We start from the raw sequence: 19,716 nt of genomic DNA, 5'->3' as shown, positions 1-19,716 counted from the left end.
TCTACATACGCTCTCATTTGCATAGACGACAGTTTAGCATAGCCTTCAGATACGTCATTTGCTACGACCTAGCAAGGCGCCATATTCTTCAAGAATGTATTCCGAACAGATAATATTGTGAATCGTGTACCGTCAAGAGCTACGTTCATCATTAATGGATTAAAGTTAAGTATCAAACTAATTATGTCCGCTTTCTGAATTCTAATTCCTTGTCATGTTCCAGACCTCATGTCTGTATAGTCCTTCCCTCACGCCAGCCTGCGTGAGCTAAAACGCGTGCATTTTGCTCCATTCGTAACACGGTGTTGGCTCTTCTGCCAACACAACAGTACCACCATACAGCGAGACCTTCAGAGGTGGTGGTCCAGATTGCTGTACACAGCGCTACATCTAATACCCAGTAGCACGTCCTCTTGCATTGATGCATGCCTTTATTCGTCGTGGCATTCTATTTATAAGTTCATCAAGGCACTGTTGGTCCAGATTGTCCCACTCCTCAACGGCGATTCGGCGTAGATCCCTCAGAGTGGTTGTTAGGTCACAGACCTTTTCAGTCTGTCTCAGGGTTCATGTCTGGAGAACATGCTCATCACTCTACTCGTGCGATGTCGTTATCCTGTAGGAAGTCATTCACAACGTGTGCACGATGGGATCGTCTTTCATGTAGACGAATGCCTCGCCAATAAGCTGCCGATATGCTTGCACTATTGGTCGGAGGATGGTTGCACGTATCATACAGCCGTTACGACGCCTTCCATGACCACCAGCAGCCTCACATAATGCCACCCCAAAACAGGAGGGACCCTCCACCTACCTGCACTTGCTCGACAGTGTATCTAAGGCGTTCAGTCTGACCGGGTTGTCTCCAAACACGTCTCCGACGATTGTCTGGTTGAAGATTAGATTAGATTAGACTAATTATTCATTCCATAGACCCATAATGAAGGCAACCCTCCTGGGTGTGGAACATGTCAGATAAACACATTACAAAAATGTAATTAGAAAAACCTGAGTTTCATTAATTTTAATGATCCTCAGTCAATAAACAGTAAAATTATGTACATTAAATAAATTTAAACTTTTAATATTTACAGGTTTAATACTTACATCTGCTTTCATTAAATCCATCGTTTAGACATTTGCTGGTTTCTTGGCTATTACAACGATTGTCAAAAATTAAAGTAAATTATTCATTTCAGTGACCCTCAGTTAAGAACAGTCAGATTATGTACAAGATTTAAAATTAAACTTCCTCTATTTACGGACTCGAGACTTACATCTGCTTTCCATACATCCATCATTCACGCAGTAGGTAGTTACTATGGCTGTTACAACCAATTATTGTCAAAAATTAAAGTATAATAAATTTTCATTAAAATGGTCTACTGCACTTGTTGAGAAACTCGTGGATGGGATAGAAGGCCACCAAAAATTATTTTAAATTATTTTTAAATTGTGCCTTGTCTGAAATTAAACTCTTAATGGTTGCTGGTAACTTATTGAAAATATGCGTTGCTGAATTCTGGACTCCTTTCTGGGCAAGAGTAAGTGATTTTAAATCTTTATGTATGTTGTTCTTATTCCTAGTACTGATATTGTGTACTAAGCAGTTAGTTGGAAAAAGAGATGTATTATTTACAACAAACTTCATTAAGGAATAAATATACTGACGCATTTGCGACACTCATCGGTGAAGAGAACGTGATGCAAATCGTTAGCGGCATGTTGTTGGGCCCATCTGTACTGCGCTGCATGGTGTCGTGGTTGCGAAGATGGACCTCGTCATGGACGCCGGGCGTGAAGTTGCGCATTATGCAGCCTACTGCGCAGAGTTTGAGTCGTAACACGACGTCCTGTGGCTGCACGAAAAGCATTATTCAAAATGGTGGCGTTGCTGTCAGGGTTCCTCCGAGCCATAATCCGTAGGTAGCGGTCATCCACTACAGTAGTAGCCCTTGGGTGGCATGAGCGACGCATGTCATATACAGTTCGTGTCTCTCTGTATCTCCTCTATGTCCGAACAACATCGCTTTGGTTCGCTCCGAGACGCTTGCACATTTCCCTTGTTGAGAGCCCTTCCTGGCACAAAGTAACAATGCGGACGCGATCGAACCGCTGTATTGACCGTCCAGGCATGGTTAAACTACATACATTAAGAGCCGTGTACCTCCTTCTTGGTGGAATGACTGGAACTGATCGGCTGTCGGACCTCCTCCGTCTAATAGGCGCTGCTCATTCATAGTTGTTTACATTTTTGGACGGGTTTAGTGACATCTCTTAACAATCAAAGGGACTGTGTCTGTGATACAATATCCACAGTTAACGTCTACCTTCAGAAGTTCTGGGAACCAGGATGACGCAATTTTTTTTTTTTTCATGTGTGTAGATCAAAAGGGAACGAGGCCCGCCATCTGCGTTTGGCTTTTCTTCGATACAAGGCAGTAACTGACCCTGAGGTATGCAGACGACACAGTATTATTCTGTCTGGGTTTCAAGGCGGCGTCAGCGCCCCAACAACGTGAATTTTGCCAATTTCGTCCTGTTCGCAGTGCAACGGTCCAGTAGCAAAGTGAGCTTTATTTCTCGCTAAAGTATTAATTTCAAACGTAATAAAAGTTCAAATAAACAATCATCTGCATCAGTCACTCCTAGGACGCTTTTCGCGAGTTTATACTCTCAAGTTGGGGTTAACAATGATATTGTGGCAGATTTTTGGTAACTGGCTGTACCCAACTGCTAGTTGAGGTTTGAGTTTTCTACAGTAACGTATACCAGACACTTGTTAGCGTAATATGGCACTAAGACTATAATCTTTTTTGGAAAATCAGAAAGCACGCCACACGAACAGTTTCTTTCATTACAAAGGACAACTTGTGATCTTCATTCTCTTCAAAATGGTTCAAATGGCTCTGAGCACTATGGGATTTAACTTCTGAAATCATCAGTCCCCTAGAACTAAGAACTACTTAAACCTAACTAACCTAAGGACATCACACACATCCATGCCCGAAGCAGGATTCGAACCTGCGACCGTAGCGATCGCGCGTTTCCAGACTGCAGCGCCTAGAACCGCTCGGCCATTACGGCCGGCTTCATTCTCTTCATCCAGCGTCATAATGAGAAACAGTATTAATCTTTTATGCTATGTTTAATTTTCAAAAATTACATGAGAAAATGTGTTATACAGCTGTAATTAAAATGCCTGTCTGAAGAATCATGTACAAGATGACTTCGATGAGAACGAAATATTATTCGTAGAGCACGCTTTAGTACACTGGAGAAAAGAGTAGTTTCAACGATTTGTAATTCCATAAGCCATTAGCAAATGGAAACGGGGCATAACATGTTCGAGATTTACAGTGACAGTAAGTAGAAATTTAATTGAATTGTTTAACAAGTGCCATAAGGGGTCTGTTAGCGTTTTGTATATGTTCACTTAAAAGTTCAGAAGATACTGCCCTCCTTACGAACTCTTGTCGATTTGCTACAGCTGTGATTTACGTCATGCCTTATGACGTGCAGTAACAATTGTGCTTCAAGTTTGCGTAGAGCATTCACAGAAAAATCATTCATTAATAATAATTCTTCCGAAAACAATTGTTGCCATACATTCTACTGCTGCCTATCTATCAGGATTCACTATAACAGTTGTGGCATCTACAAAGATAAGACTAACTGCTGGAACATTATATACACCCATGGGTAACAATTTGTCTATTAATCCAACATTTTATTATTTTCGACTGTATATGTTTCAGTACGTTCTTCGTTATCTTCAATTGATTCCTATTTAAACATCTTGAAGGGGGCTGAAAACTATTTCTAACGTTTTTTGTGTTTACAAAGCAAATAAGGTTTTTTTTAAAATCCACCTGCTACAAAACATAATGTATTTTTTTTTTCTTTTTTCTCGTATTTACCCAAACTTTTTGGGCAACTTTGCGCCATCTTCTGTGAGTACTGTTTTATTTCTGAAACTGCTTTAATTGTGAAGTTGGATTCATGCAATCTGGCTTCCTTTTATGGCTTTTTAATAGCTTGACACAGTATGACATTTTTTCGACGTATTACAAATCTTTCGTGTGTTTCCTCTGTTGCTTGTAAACTGTATAGTACACCGTTTTCCAAACAATTTTCACTTCACTCTCATCTGGTATCACACGTTTTTATACACAGAAACAAGATTTCGGAAAACTTATTTAGCCATACCTATCGATCGATGCTGTATCGAAGGCATAAAAACAACTTAGCGTGCACAAATTCGTCTATAGAATTAATGTAGTTTCACAAATAAAACGATGTCAGACATAGATGCCTCAAGTGAAAATCAGACATAGATGTGTCAGTATGTTTGGCTAAAGAATTAAAAAAAAAAAAAAAAAGAAATACATTGAGTTTTTCAAACGGCGAAATTCAAAAGAACGCAAATGTTACTGTTCTACGTATACAAAATATCTATTGTGTTACATTCGCAGTTATACTTTACAGCTCCTCGTGATTTTTCACCGCTGTCTGGACGATACTCGCATCATCTGTGTGCTATAGAGCGAATTACGTTGATCACAATGAGTTACAGGGGAGAGCTGTGCAGCACCGTCCGGCTTACAGTATCTGCCACCGCTGTGATTTTCCTTTCCGCCTCCAAATGACAGAAGGGTACAGTGCGCAGAAGCAAGCTTGTGTAGCCGTGTGTGCTGGAGACGGAGATGATGATGATGAGCGTTTGGCGTCATTGGCCGGGAGGCCCCTCGCGGGGCAGGTCCGGCCGCCTTGGTGCAGGTCTTATTACATTCGGCGCCACATTGGGCGACCTGCACGCCGGATGGGGATGAAATGATGATGAACACGACACAACACCCAGTCCCTGAGCGGAGAAAATCTCCGACCCAGCCGGGAATCGAACCCGGGCCCAGAGGACGGCAATCCGTCACGCTGACCACTCAGCTACTGGGGCGGACGAGACGGAGATGAATCCTCTCTTCAGTGCTTTGTCCGTTCTGAGTGCTTGATGGTGTTGCTGTAGCTGTTAGTGCACGAAGATATTTTTGGGCCTGTGTTAAGCATTTCTTAGTGTTAATTTCGTTGCCACAATTCGGTTATCTATGTTTGTAAGGAATGACATCTAACAAAATTTTAGTAACAATTCCTGAAAAGAGCATTCAATATGACTAGATCATTCTGCATGTTCGTTGCGCGGTACCGGCCAGCTGACGGTCTTTCAGTGTCTGCAAGAACGAATTTCAGTTTTTAAGTTATTTGTCTGAAATGTTGGAAAATGAGAAAAAAGTAAGCGGACAATGTCACCTCGAGGGCAGTACCTGAGGCAACAAATAGACGAGAAAAAGATCGCCACCCAAGGGGTCTGAAAGGGATTAAAAGAATGCTGAACTAAAGTCGGATGGTCCAAAATTAAAATAAACGCACCGGGGTTGACCAGGAAAGCCGATTAAAAAGCGGCGGAAAAAAAAACCCGAATTTACAGGAAATAATGGCTCAACAGAAGAGACTGAAGAGTGCGTTATGTGTCTGGAGTGATTTGAAGAAGGATGGCTGCTGTGTACCAAGTGTATAGACTGAGCACAAGTTTCATGTGTAGATCAGGATATACTTTGTATTTTATTTGCGATCCCTGTAAACAGTGACATAGACATTGGTGAACTGTGCTGAAATAGGAAAAATAAGTTCTCAAACGTATGTGTTCTGTTACTACTCGATAAGTTTTACTGCAGCGTATTATTAACAACCGATGTTGTTTTTCTTGTTGTTGTGGTTTTCGCTCCGATGATTGGTTTGATGCAACTCTCTAAGCTACTCTATCATGTGCAAGCCTCTTCATCTCCGCGTAACTACTGCAACCTCCAGCCTTTTCAATGTGCTTACTTTATAAATTTCTTGGTCAACCTCTACGACTTTTACCCCCCCTCCCCCCCCCCCCCCCACACACACGCACACTCACACACTTCCTTCCAGTACTAAATAATGATGCCCTTCTTCTAGTCAGATTATGAAACAAAATTTTTCGCTGTCCAATTCTATTCAGTACTTCTTCATTATTTATGTGATCTACCCATCTAATGTTCAGCATTCTTCTGTAGCACCACATTTCAAAAGATTCTATTCTCCCCATGTCTACACTGTTTACCGTCCATGTTTCACTTCCGTACATGGCTACACTCTATATAAATACTTTCAGAAAAGACTTCCTGACACTTTAATCTATATTTGATGTCAACAAATTTCTTTTCTTCAGAAACTCTTTCCCTGTCATGGCCGGTAAGCATTTTATATCCTCTCTAACTTTGGCCGACATCAGTTATTTTGCTGCCCAAATAGCAAAACTCATCTACTGCACAATTGGAACACTTGCTTGATAAAGAGCAACAACATCCTAACAATGGTGAAGAAAGCAGTAATGGACCTAATATGTAACCGTGTGCAATTCCATAATTTTCTCCGGCGTTTTGCATTGGAATTGTTTAGCACTTTGTTAAATCACAATATGAGCCAATTATTCGCTAAGACACTGACTCCACAAAGCTCTGTTGTTAATGACGTACCTTATGCGTAGTGAAATGATATGCGTGTCGTTACAGGAGCGCCGCAGACCCGCCGGCAGGTGCGGTGTGCTGTGGAGTGGTGTGGTGCGGTGTAGCCTCTGGAGCTGAGCGGCCCGTCGCGGTGTGCAGACAGCGCCTGATTGCTCCGACCGCGGCGGTCGCGCTGCAAGGCGAGAGAGCCGCAAACCGGCACCTGTTACGTACCGGGGTGCTCGCAGAACGTGCCTTGCCTTTACGTAACAGTCGGACGTGTCCGCCAGCCGTCACGCCCCTCCCAGGTTGCGGAAAGCCGGCGTGAAGATATCATCGATGGCTGCGAGACATAACAGGAGGGCGTGTCAGCTGTATCGTCATTGGCGGGGACGTAATTAGTTCTTCTTCGTAATGGACGCCACGGCCACACTCTCGTTAAATGAATATACTATTTTTCATTTTGGCTGCATTTACTTATCATTTGCCTTTCCACAACTTAATAGTTTCGACTTTCTAAACCATTACTGAGTGCTTAGCTCTAGATGCCCCATTTATATTAATCACCCCAAATAATTTTTTATCCGTAAGAAAATAAATTGTATCGAACAAATGGTTTTCTATCAGCAGCACATCAACCAACATGACTGCCTTCTTTGTTTCTTTTTTCTTTACGAAGTCAGGAACAGCAGTACGCCTTTTTTTAAAAAGAGCACCCCTATTTTTCAATCGTTAACACATTCTCTCTCCTCAAGATCTCTTCAAAAACGTATGACAGTGTATTATCCACGTAAACATAACGTTATTAAAAACGTTAGATAAAATTTACTTTAACTCTTCTGTGTCAGCAAGTGAAAGAGTTATGTTATATCGTGTACCTCCACTGCGAATATGGGAGAGTGAAAGTCAGTTTTCGGACCCAGTCTTGAGGATAGGAACTATATTACCGAATAAAAAATACATTTTGCTATTTAAAAAAGACGCACAGCTCTTCATATCTTCGTAACGAACAGTTACGAAAAAGAGAATCATGTTGGTTAACGACCCCTGGGCGCTAAACAACATTTGCTTGACACATTCTTTTATTTTTCTTTTGGGCACAAAGTTGTTTCAAATTCTTAATATAAGCAGGGTACTGTACAGGGTGAACATTAATAAAACCAACAAACAATAGGGACGAATACCTGACTCGAAATGGAGAAGAAAAGGTCCTATCCACAGGTGACGTGAAACGCATCTTTGCCACAGTAGATGAAGGCCCTGACGAATGCAAAGTTCCTCAGACCACTGCTGATAATGCTTGCACTCGTTGCAGGTGACTCAGGTAGGAGCGGCTGTCATGCACGAGGCACATAATCGTACTTTGGCTTACATCATATTGGCAGGCCACTTGCCTGGAGCTTGACTACGCTTCATCTCAATATCCTGCAGAACCCGGTCCTCCAAATCTGGCGTACACACAGTCCGCCGCCGGCCTGCACGTTCCTCTGTCCGAAAGGACTCGTGATCACACAAACGCCCAAAAAGGACTTGAAATGCTGTGTCATGTGGATGATGTCTGTGAGGGTACTTGTTTTAGTTAAATGGTTTAAGCGTGCTGTCTCTCGACTGCTACCATCTGCGTATACAAACGTTCCCGACACCAATACCGGACCATCGTGCTGCTTACAGTACGCTGCGTCAATCACACCACCTGCAACACACAAGGAACATATGGCACATGGTCAGAAGAACTGTCATTCGTCGGCGCCATCTTCTGTGGCTACGATTCACTACCGGACACATGTTTATAGGACCTCTCTCCTTCCATTTACATTCATGAATGTGTCCCTGCAGTTTGTCGGTTTTATGAATGTTCACTGTGTATTCACAATGTGTAACGGGCATAAGTGCATATAATTTTATATGTGGTACCTTAAAATGTCCACACGTCGGTATGTTGGTTGTTTTTTTCTCTGTCGAACAGTCTTGCCACAAAACACGTCACAAACTGCGACCTGACGTTTTTTGCGTGGCCGTACCTAATCCACAGTATAGACTACCTACACTATATACAGGGTGGTCCATTGATCGTGACCGGCCCAAATATCTCACGAAACAAGCGTCATACGAAAAAACTACAAAGAACGAAACTTGTCTAGCTTGAAGGGGGAAACCAGATGGCGCTATGGTTGGCCCGCTAGATGGCGCTGCCATAGGTCAAACGGATATCAACTGCGTTTTTTTAAAATAGGAACCACCATTTTTATTACATATTCGTGTAGTACGTAAAGAAATATGAATGTTTTAGTTGGACCACTTTTTTCGCTTTGTGATAGATGGCGCTGTAATAGTCACAACCGTATAAGTACGTGGTATTACGTAACATTCCGCCAGTGCGGACGGTATTTGCTTCGTGATAGATTACCCATGTTAAAAGGGTTTCTCATCAACATCGTTTGGTTGCAGATGACAAGCTACTGTAGTAATTAACGCAAAAGTGATCCAGAAAATTCATGCACACCAAATGTAAAGGTATTTACCAAAAGAAACGATCTGTCGTGTGAACTAAAAATGCACATAATTTTATAATCATTTAATAAAAATGTTCACAGTGCAGAATAAATAAAAACGAAAACCCACTGATGATGGCACAGTGGTGCCGAAACATGTTTGGCTTGCAATAATGTAACTGATGGAGTGCAAGTTAGCCAGATTATATTCGTCCAGTATTTCAGAATGAGAGCGCATACCTACTACCAAAACAAACTTTGCTCATAATTTCCAACATTTTGAAACTCTTACTCTTTTCGACTCCCCACAAAATAAAGAAAGGAAAACGGTTGTTGATTAGTACATTTTCGCTGTTCATGCAGTAAAACTTCACATCAGACATCACATTTTAATTTATCACTTCTTTACTGTTAATTGTATTCGCAACAAATTCTGTACACATACAGCCACACGTAGCATTGAATGTAGCTGCCAAATTATAACGCTGTACGACGTGTAGTTCGGGTAATATTATGTAAACACTGGGATCGATTCTTTGAAGAATCTGGGGTAGTAGGGTTTACTGGTTTCTTCTAACGTAAGGTGAGTTGTTCGTTTAAAATACCGCGTGTGATAAATTGTGAAAGATATGTAATCACAACTTTTACATTTTGTGTAGCAGGTCCTTCGGCATGATAAGTACATGCTATGCAGTGACCAGTACTTGTATTCGTATAAGTGAACTTACATTTAACTTTAAAACCTAAATCCACCTAAGGTAGCACGAGGAACGCCCTTGACAAGCCCTGCCACAACGATTTTGCTTCCATATTATCGCTTTCGAAAAGTGGATAAAACGAGACATGATGGCGTTGTTGCAAAAACGGACACCGTAGGGAAACACCAGTAGTATCAAGGTACAAAGACTAGAATATCACACCTTCCCGACGACAAGTCCGTTGTTGTTGTGGTCTTCAGTTAGAAGACTAGTTCGACGCCACTCTATCATGTGTGAGCCTCTTCATTTCTGCGTAACTACTGCAACCTAATGCGAACACGAGTCAACGTTTTAAGAGTAAGTCAAAAGATGTGATATGGATTGAGGTATATATAGAAAGAGATGTTAATGGCAAATTAAATTTATTTCACAGTCAATTTACAATACTTGGAAGTTTCTTTTTTAAAAAGTTGTTCAGAAGATTCGTTAAAAATAGACGAAAAAACAAATGAGTCGCGGATAACTGGGGGAATTAAAATCTCCTGTAACAGGAAGAGGGAATTTTTTTTATAAAGACCAGAACAAGTCAAGATCTGACATTACCTGCATACTACAAAAAATATTGTAATGTTTTAAGGAAAGTCATTAAAACATCAAGAAATTTGTGCATTATGACAGAAACTATTAATACTAATAATAAGATTAAAACTACATAGGTTGCTGTCAAACAGGAGACAGGACCGCCGGTCAGTGTACATGATGCCGTAAGCATTACACTAAATGACAGTATTCTGGCTGATAATTCAAAAGCTGATGTAACCGTTAAAATAGGAATGTGGTTTAGATGAAGAAGCAACAGAATGTATTAAAAATGTCATTCGACAAAACTATAAGCAACTGGAAGTAGCACCATCATCCTTCACTGATATTAATATAATTATAAAAATTATAATAAATAAAAGCTCATATGGTGTTGATGGATTTTCAAACAGAATTTTGAAACGTTTTTCCAGTTACATACATAGTGTCCTGAGCGGTATACGTAATGGATCATTGGCACAGGGTATTTTTCCAGACAGGTTAAAAAGGTCATTTGTAAAGTTTTTCATAAGGAAGGTCACAAGACAAACTGAAATAGTTATCGTTCGGTATTCTTACTGCCATCCTTTTCCAAAATATTCGAGAAAGTATTCCAGAGTAGTCTCATACTTAGGTAGAAACAATTTGCTTGGTATATCACAATTTGGGTTTCAGAAGGGTTGCTCGACTGAAAATGCTATTTGTACATTCACTCATCAAACAATAAAAGCCTTAAAAAATAAAATTGCACCAGATGGTTTTTTTTATAATCTTCCTAAATCGATTGATCATGTCACTCTCTCAGAAAATCTCGAGTTATATGTAACTGAAGGCTTTACACACAGCTCGTTTGAATCATAGTTAACAAACACAATGCGAAAAGTTGTGCTGAATAATTGGAACAGTATTGGGAAGGTAGAAAATTTTTGTGATGGGTGAAATCACAAATGGAGTCCCACAGGTTTCAGTTTTCGTTCCACTCCTATTCCTTATGTATGTAAATGATCTTCCACTTAACAAGCAAGAAACGGAATCTGTATTTTTGCAGACAATACATTAAAGAGAAACCAACAGAAGACTGTAAACGATGTTTTCCAAAGAACTGTTAAATGGTTCACAAAAAAGTGGACTTTAATTAAATTTTGAAAAACATGGAATATTCAGTTCTGCGCAACAAATAGTCATGCCAGCAATTGTTGTAACACATGAGCGGGAGCCAATAAATGGGACAGAACTTTTGGGAAAAAATGACCTTTATATCCCATTATCAAAGCTGTCAGTTGCACAGAAAGGAGTTTAGTATGCAGAAACAAAAATTTTTCATCATTTGCCCAATAATGTTAAAGTCTGACAGGAAGCAATACAAATCTTAAATCTAACCTAGCATCATTTATCCTGGACAACTCCTTCTATTCTACATTCAAAAATTGGTGACCTGAAAAAAAAAAAAAAAAAACAGAAAGAAGAAGCTTGTATTCAAGTGCCGTTGCGTGAGTAGGACTAGAAAAATAGTGTGTCCAGTAATGTTAACACTCGTACATATCCTGTAAATTGACTCACTCCACATTATTTAGATAAAAGAATCGTTAAATGACCTATGGAACATTGAACTCTTTAACAAACTAACTAACTCACTCCATATGAACCTGCTTACTGTCACAAAAAAATCGACAGCTTTGTTGATGAAAACATTTGGCATCAACAGGTAAGGTATCAGAAAATGTAGTTAGGGAGGCTACGAAAGCAGTCTCACTAGTGGAAGGATCTGTTCTCTTTTTTTCCCAGTCGATCGACGTGACACGGTGGTTGAGCGGCAGTAATCGTATGCGGAAGGACTACGGTAAACAATCCTCCTTCGTTTCAGTGTCAGAGACAGTCGATATTACTGTTGTAGTGAAAGTAGCATCGTGATACTCTCAACTTCCAAGGCGATCAAGGTGAATTCCGAAAGCGATTTCCTTGAAAAGGATAATTCCCGGGCCGGCCGGGGTGACCGAGCGGTTCTAGGCGCCACAGACTGGAACCGCGAGACCGCTACGGTCGCAGGTTCGAATCCTGCCTCGGGCATGGATGTGTGTGATGTCCTTAGGTTGGTTAGGTTTAAGTAGTTCTAAGTTCTCGGTGACTTATGACCTCAGAAGTTAAGTCCCATAGTGCTCAGAGCCATTTGAACAATTTTTGATAATTCCGGTTTGTTTCCCCATGCATATTGCACACCAGCCTGCGCTCCGTTCCCAACGTTGTCATCATCGAAGAGAACGACAAGCATTAAGCTTCTTTCCCTTCTCCCTTTTGTCTCAGCTTTTATTCCTACAGAATTTGATTCTATGGCCAGTCAGAGAAAGAGCTGCCTTCTGCGCAATGAAGAAAAACGGGCCGCGTAAAGTGAATGGAACGAAGAATGGAAATGTCAAACACTGCAAAGCTGAAAGATGCCAGATCTCACACTTGTCAGGAAAATCAAAAAAGAGTGTGACTCCTTTCGTACATAACTTATTTGCATACAAAAGACTAAGAAGTTATTCTGATACCACAGAATTATGTTGCTCGCAGTATTATTGCGAAGAGTGAAAAAAAAAGGAAATAAATAATTTCTCAACAGCTTTTTAGGTACTACACCATAGAACTGACTAATTATAACAAGCAATAAGACGGTTTTTGTTTCAAGTGCCATCAATCCTGAACCAGTACGTTTTGTTGATAATACAAGTACAGAAATACAGCACTAACATTTTAACTAGTAGAACAGTAGTCAACAAATCATATATGTTAAGATATTGCAAGGGAAAAACAAAATTAAATTCTACGAAAAAGTTTCAGCGTTGACTTCTGTTCCTTATAAGTCTTATACAGTTCCATTATTGAATTCAGATGTTGCGAAGCTTACTGTAGAGCTCTCGGTTCTGTTTAGGAAGAAATGGCATTTCATAATATTTTCCGGACCCATGTTGTTTTGTGTGTTCACTTCTCCAACGTTTCCCACTATTTTTGAAACCGAAATCATCTGCTTCTGTTACAAAGACGTTTTGTTGATACTAGCAGAAGTTTACATTCACTCTGCGTACCGCGCAATCTGCACATTAGATAAATGTAGGAGACTTTGATGCATAGGACTGCCCTGCTCGGCATAAAGACCACGTGCCTCTAGTAATGAATGTTTGGAGCATTTCCTGCATGATTTGGCACCCGGATCAATTTTTGAGATAAGCAACAGCTTACCAAGATCACAATAGCACTGAAAACGTGATTTGTGAAAAACTAACGCTTGGAACGTTTGACATGTCCACTCTTCAAATTTCTGTGATTCGTGGAGATAATCGCATCTCCATCAGACAGTTTACTACGTATTTGTGGCAGAAGAGATGAGACGTTCTGTCGCTGGAAGGTGGAATACTGGTTCTTCCCTATCGTTAGTGGGTCACGTTCAACGAACCGCTGGTCTTGTAGAGTATCTGACAGGACATCCCAGCCGTGATTGCGGAGCCATCACTTTATCACATCTTGCTTCAGTGAATCTTTGATGACAGAAGGGACACAGCAGCTTCAGGAAATTCCAGTCTAACATCAAATGAGAAGTGGGTTGAAATTTGGTTGCCTTAATGAAACAGCTTCTCTCCGCATACCCAGCCAAAAGAGAGCATGCAGATCAGCTACTGTGTGGCTGGGGTAGCAGAAATAAGTGAAATTTTGTGGAGGAGGCGAATGGCGCGATACAACGATAGGAATTTATGGAAAAAGGTTTAGTAGAGTATCAGCTTGTCTTCGTTTTCGAAGCCGAGTTGTCTTCAGATCCAATGTCTAAACTAACTTGGAGACTGGATCTTCAGTGCCTCACGTAAAATACAGGCGGTGAAAAGATAAATAATGCAGAACAACGTTCACTATCCTTCGATTCAATGAGGCTCCTATAGCAAGTATGAAAAGGAAGCTGCATGTGGACTGCCCCAGATACTGAAATTACTTGATGTTACTCAAAAAACTGTCGTATTACTTATCTCCTTCTGCACTTTTTTGTAACAATAACAAATTTTTTTGTTTCTTGACCCTTCCTATCCTTCTTTGCTTTGCTTCTTTCTCTTTATTGTTATTATTTCATTCTCAATATTATTTTTAGATTTTCATAATACTTTGTCGAGGCACGGTCTCCAAGGATTTTTAACGGATTAATTACTAACTTCGGACTATATATATATATATATATATATATATATATATATATATATATATATATATATATATATATATATATACACTTCTTAAAACAAACAAGTCCAAAGAAACGTACGCAGCGAGAATGATAGTACGCCGGCAGGAAACGAAGTCACTAGTGTGGAAGCAGTAAAGCCCCGATCCTTTAAAAAATCGTTTTCCCGCGTATAAAATACACTATTGGCCATTAAAATTGCTACAACAAGAAGAAATGCAGATTAGAAACGAGTACTCATTGGACAAATATATTATACTAGAACTGACGTGTGATTTCATTTTCACGCAAATTAGGTGCATAGATCCTGAGAAATCAGTACCCAGAACAACCACCTCTGGCCGTAATAACGGCCTCGATACGCCTGGGCATTGAGTCAAACAGAGCTTGGATGGCGTGTACAGGTACAGCTGCCCATGCATCTTCAACACGATACCACAGTTCATTAAGAGTAGTGACTGGCGTATTGTGACGAGCCAGTTGCTCGGCCACCATTGACCAGACGTTTTCAATTGGTGAGAGATCTGGAGAATGTGCTGGCCAGGGCAGCAGTCGAACATTTTCTGTATCCAGAAAGGACCTACAGGACCTGCAACATGCGGTCGTGCATTATCCTGCTGAAATGTAGAGTTTCGCAGGGATCGAATGAAGGGTAGAGCCACGGGTCGTAACACATCTGAAATGTAACGTCCACTGTTCAAAGTGCCGTCAATGCGAACAACAGCTGACCGAGACGTATAACCAATGGCACCGCATACCATCACGCCAGGGGATACGCTAGTATGGCGATGACGAATACACGCTTCCATCGTGCGTTCACCGCGATGTCGCCAAATACGGATGCGACCATCATGATGCTGTAAACACGACCTGGATTCATCCGAAAAAATGACGTTTTGCCACTCGTGCACCCAGGTCGTCGTTGAGTACACCATCGCAGGTGATGCAGCGTCAAGAGTAACCGTAGCTATGGTCTCCAAGCTGGTAGTCCATGCTGCCGCAAACGTCGTCGAACTGTTCGTGCAGATGGTTGTTGTCTTGCAAACGTCCCCATCTGTTGACTCAGGGATCGAGACGTGGCTGCACGATCCGTTACAGCCACGCGCATAGGATGCCTGTCATCTCGACTGCTAGTGATACGAGGCCGTTGGGATCCAGCGCGGCGTTCCATATTATCCTCCTGAACCCACCGATTCCATATTCTGCTAACTGTCATTGGATCTCGACCAACGCGAGCAGCAATGTCGCGATACGATAAACCGCAATCGCGATAAGCTACAATCCGACCTTAATCAAAGTCAGAAACGTGATGCTACGTTTTTCTCCTCCTTACACGAGGCATCACAACAACGTTTAACCAGGCAACCCTTTCAACTGCTGTTTGTGTATGAGAAATCGGTTGGAAACTTTCCTCATGTCAGCACGTTGTAGGTGATGCCAGCGGCGCCAACCTTGTGTGAATGCTCTGAAAAGCTAATTATTGCATATCACAGCATCTTCTTCCTGTCGGTTAAATTTCGCGTATGTAGCACGTCATCTTTGTGGTGTAGCAATTTTAATGGCCAGTAGTGTAGCTTCAAATGTGTGATTACTTTAGAAATAAGATCATGTGTCAAATGTTTGGTGTTAAGCATGTAAGTGAGAAAAAGTTTATAAAATGTTTGAAATTATGCTTAATGTTTGCTAGAAGACACTGAGTGCTCTCATTATGAAACACTATATGAGTGTGGTCTGGATAACTTGAGGGCCATTTTAAGCATGAGCAAGTTTTACACACATCTCAATGTTTATGACTTAGTTTCTCCTGAACTAGGTACCGTGCAATGACCAACCAATTTGCAGGTACATTCAGCGACATTATGCAGATACTGTCTGCAAATGGTGTTTCGAGTAGAGTTGGTAGTACAAAAGTAATAAATTAAAACGTCATGAGTGATGCTCAAGTTTTACGACGCACCATTTTAAGAAGAAGCTAGTTTTTCACACATCTAAATGATGACGTCATATCATTTGAAATGTGTGTACGGTCAAATAATTTTGCAGGTAAATTCAGTGGTATAAGTCGATACTGTCTACAAAGTGTTTTGCAGATAGAGTTAGTAGTAAAGGATTATTAAATTGAAACACCATGTCCGACGCTGAAGTTTTAGTGGATGAACAGCAAAAACGGAAAAGCAATGAATTTCTTTTCCTTTCATCATTTTTTACGTCGTGTCAGCAAGAAAAAAGTTTCGTATAGGTTTGAAATTATGCGTAAAGTTTATTGGAAGTCTATAGTATTTGGGCGCCGTCAATTATGCTGTTCATGACAAACACAGAATTTCAGAATGGAATACTTGTCTCATTTTATTAAACTTTAAACGTAGGATTATACGTCATCATGTGTATATTAGAGAGCATTTTCAATTTGGTCAATAATTACACGAAATATTGAAAGTCACATTTTTGTTGCCTGCGGAAGCCATTAGATAGACAATCCGCAAATTGGAATTAGATTCCGGGGTCCGGATCTGGCATAGTCTTTTGTAATATAGGTAGGTACTCTAAGTCATAACTATAAAAATGTATGTGTTAGCTTGGTGATGAACAATAAAGGTAAATAAATGTAAAATTTTGTTTTGTTGTGCTTCTTGTTGTCACAGTCATACTCTATCACAACGTGGAAAAGAAATTAACGAACGCATTTATCGCGGTATCTAATTATGTGGACCTATTTTTAAGAGAAATAATTTTACTGTATTTGTGTCAGGATGTTTTGGAGAACAGATTTATTTTATTACAGTACAGAAAAATGTAAGGCATGAGAATTAATATTTAAGTATCAGAGGCAATAATGACAACTCCGAGAGGCATTCTAAGCACGCAAGTTTACGAATCCCCTTAAAAGAAATAAAAGCGTACACATCGTATCGTGAATGTTCAATAAAATGACCGTCCGTATCAACCTAAAGCACAGCACTGTACGCATTGCTTGCAAGTGGAAACAGGGAATACATCAAACATAAGAGACTGCCAGCCAAACGTTTAACGTTCGAAACTAAAGCACGTTTGGTAAAACTGTAACTTGGCCAAACTCCAAGCTAGTCCTTCGCAGCCCTGCACGTACTTATTTTTGAAAGAATATCTGAGTGCAGAAGACCACTCGTGACACCACGGAATTTTCACAGGGAAAAGGAGAACGCTGTATACACAGTTCCGAGATCAGGATATATGTCGCACTGTCGCGTGGCACAAACTTTAACTAATGTAGAAACGGACTAAGACTGAGCGAGAACCACAAAGAATCAGAGGATTGTTTGGTACATTCGCCTGAAAGTTGTTTCAGCAGGTACTTGATGAACCTTGGCATGTAAATGTAATCTTATAGGATATCACAAACTTTGACATCTTCTAAAGCACTTATATTGTCACACACACTACGTGATCAAAAGTCTCCGGATACCCCCAAAAACATACTTTTTCATATTAGGTGCAGTGTACTGCCACCTAGTGCCAGGTACTCCATATCAGCGACCTCAGTAGCCATTAGACATCATGAGAGATCAGAATGGGGCGCTCTGCCGAACTCACGGACCGAACGTGGTCAGGTGATTGGGTGTCACATGCGTCGTATGTCTGTACGCGAGATTACCACGGTCCTAAACACCCGTAGGTGCACTGTTTCCAATGTTATAAGTGGAAACGTGAAGCGACACGGACAGCACAAAAGCGTACAGGCCGAGCTCGTAATGTGTAAAAGGCAGACATGTGTCCAGACCATCACGCAGGAATTACAAACTGCATCAGGATCAACTGCAATTACTATGACAGTTAGGCGGGAGGTGAGAAAACTTGGATTTCATGGTTGAGCGGCTGCTCATAAGCCACACATCACGCCAGTAAATGCCAAACGACGGCTCACGTGATGTAAGGAGCGGAAACATTGGACGACTGAACAGTGGAAAGACGTTGTGTCGAGTGACGAATCACGGTACACAATGTGGCTATCGCATGGCAGAGTGTGGGTATGGCGAATGCCCGGTGAACGTCATCTGCCAGCGTGTGTAGTGCCAACAGTGAAATTCGGAGGCGGTGGTGTTATGGTGTGGCCTTGTTTTCATGGAGGGGGCTTGCACCCCTTCTTGTTTTGCGTGGCACTATCACAGCACAGGCCTAAATTTATGTTTTAAGTCTGTTGAAGACCAATTCGGAGATGGCGATTGCATCTTTCAACACGATCGAGCACCTGTTCATAAGTGGCGGAGTGGTTACACGACAATAACATCCCTGTAATGGACTGTCCTGCACAGAGTCCTGACCTGAATCCTATAGAACAACTTTGGTATGTTTTGGTACCCCAACTTCATGCCAGACCTCACCGACCGACATCGATACCTCTTCTCAGTGCAGCACTCCGTGAAGAATGGGCTGCTATTCCGCAAGAAACTTTCCAGCACCTGATAGAACGTATGCCTGCGGGAGTGGAAGCTGTCATCAAGGCTAAAGGTGGGTCAACACCATATTGAACTGAAGCACTACCGATGGAGGGCGCCACGAACTTGTAAGTCATTTTCAGCCAGGTGTCCATATGCTTTTGAGCACATAGTGTATCTATTTTGAGCTGTTCTCTTCAGTTGTTTCTAAATTACGACTTTTTGTTGCCTCTAGCATGTCCTATTTACATCTGTGTTATCCAGTTGCGTTTGTCACTCAAATGTTTTTTCAGTCGAAACATAATGACCACCTGCTTGGTAACGTATTGGTTAATCTTTGAAATGCAATACATAAGCATTCTTTGTAGGTTTCTCCAGGTATGTGACAGCAGATATCTACGCACGGGTCACGCAATGCCCGCAAAATTACGGTTCGGTCCTTTGTGGACGAAGAGCTGGTGCCAGATAGCGTACCAGATGTATCCATCGGGTTCATGTCAGCTAAATTTCGTGTCTAAGATGTCAATGTGAATTCACTACTGTGCAGTTCAAACCACTGTAGCACGATTCTGACCTTGTGAGACGGACAGTTATCCTACGTAGAGCTGCCTTCCTCATCAGGGAAGACATCTAGCGAGTGTACAAGAAGTCCCCAGATGTCATGGTGCCTCCGACTACTGCTACAGCTCCAGGTGGTGTTCCCCAAAGCTCAATGTTGCCCCCACGTCACCGCCCATGGCGTGGATCGTGTTTCGAGCATCCGTTCGCCCGAATGAGACCGTTTCCAAACACTACCACCGACCT

At 41.3% G+C, this 19,716-nt stretch overlaps 1 protein-coding gene across 1 annotated transcript in view; it reads right to left on the bottom strand.

Annotated features, from left to right (window-relative positions):
* The window catches only part of LOC126198592 (myrosinase 1-like), a 240,906-nt gene extending 234,130 nt beyond the window's left edge, over positions 1 to 6,776 (bottom strand). The window contains exon 1 of the mRNA XM_049935041.1: positions 6,558 to 6,776. The gene's annotated coding sequence lies outside the window, so the exon portion shown is untranslated. The remainder of the gene's footprint in view (positions 1 to 6,557) is intronic.
* Between the last annotated feature and the right edge of the window lie 12,940 nt (positions 6,777 to 19,716).

Source organism: Schistocerca nitens, chromosome 8 (genome assembly GCF_023898315.1).
Source record: "Schistocerca nitens isolate TAMUIC-IGC-003100 chromosome 8, iqSchNite1.1, whole genome shotgun sequence".
Taxonomy (NCBI): domain Eukaryota; kingdom Metazoa; phylum Arthropoda; class Insecta; order Orthoptera; family Acrididae; genus Schistocerca; species Schistocerca nitens.
Note: the sequence above shows the minus strand (reverse complement) of the source record. Positions and strands in the feature narration are given on the sequence as shown.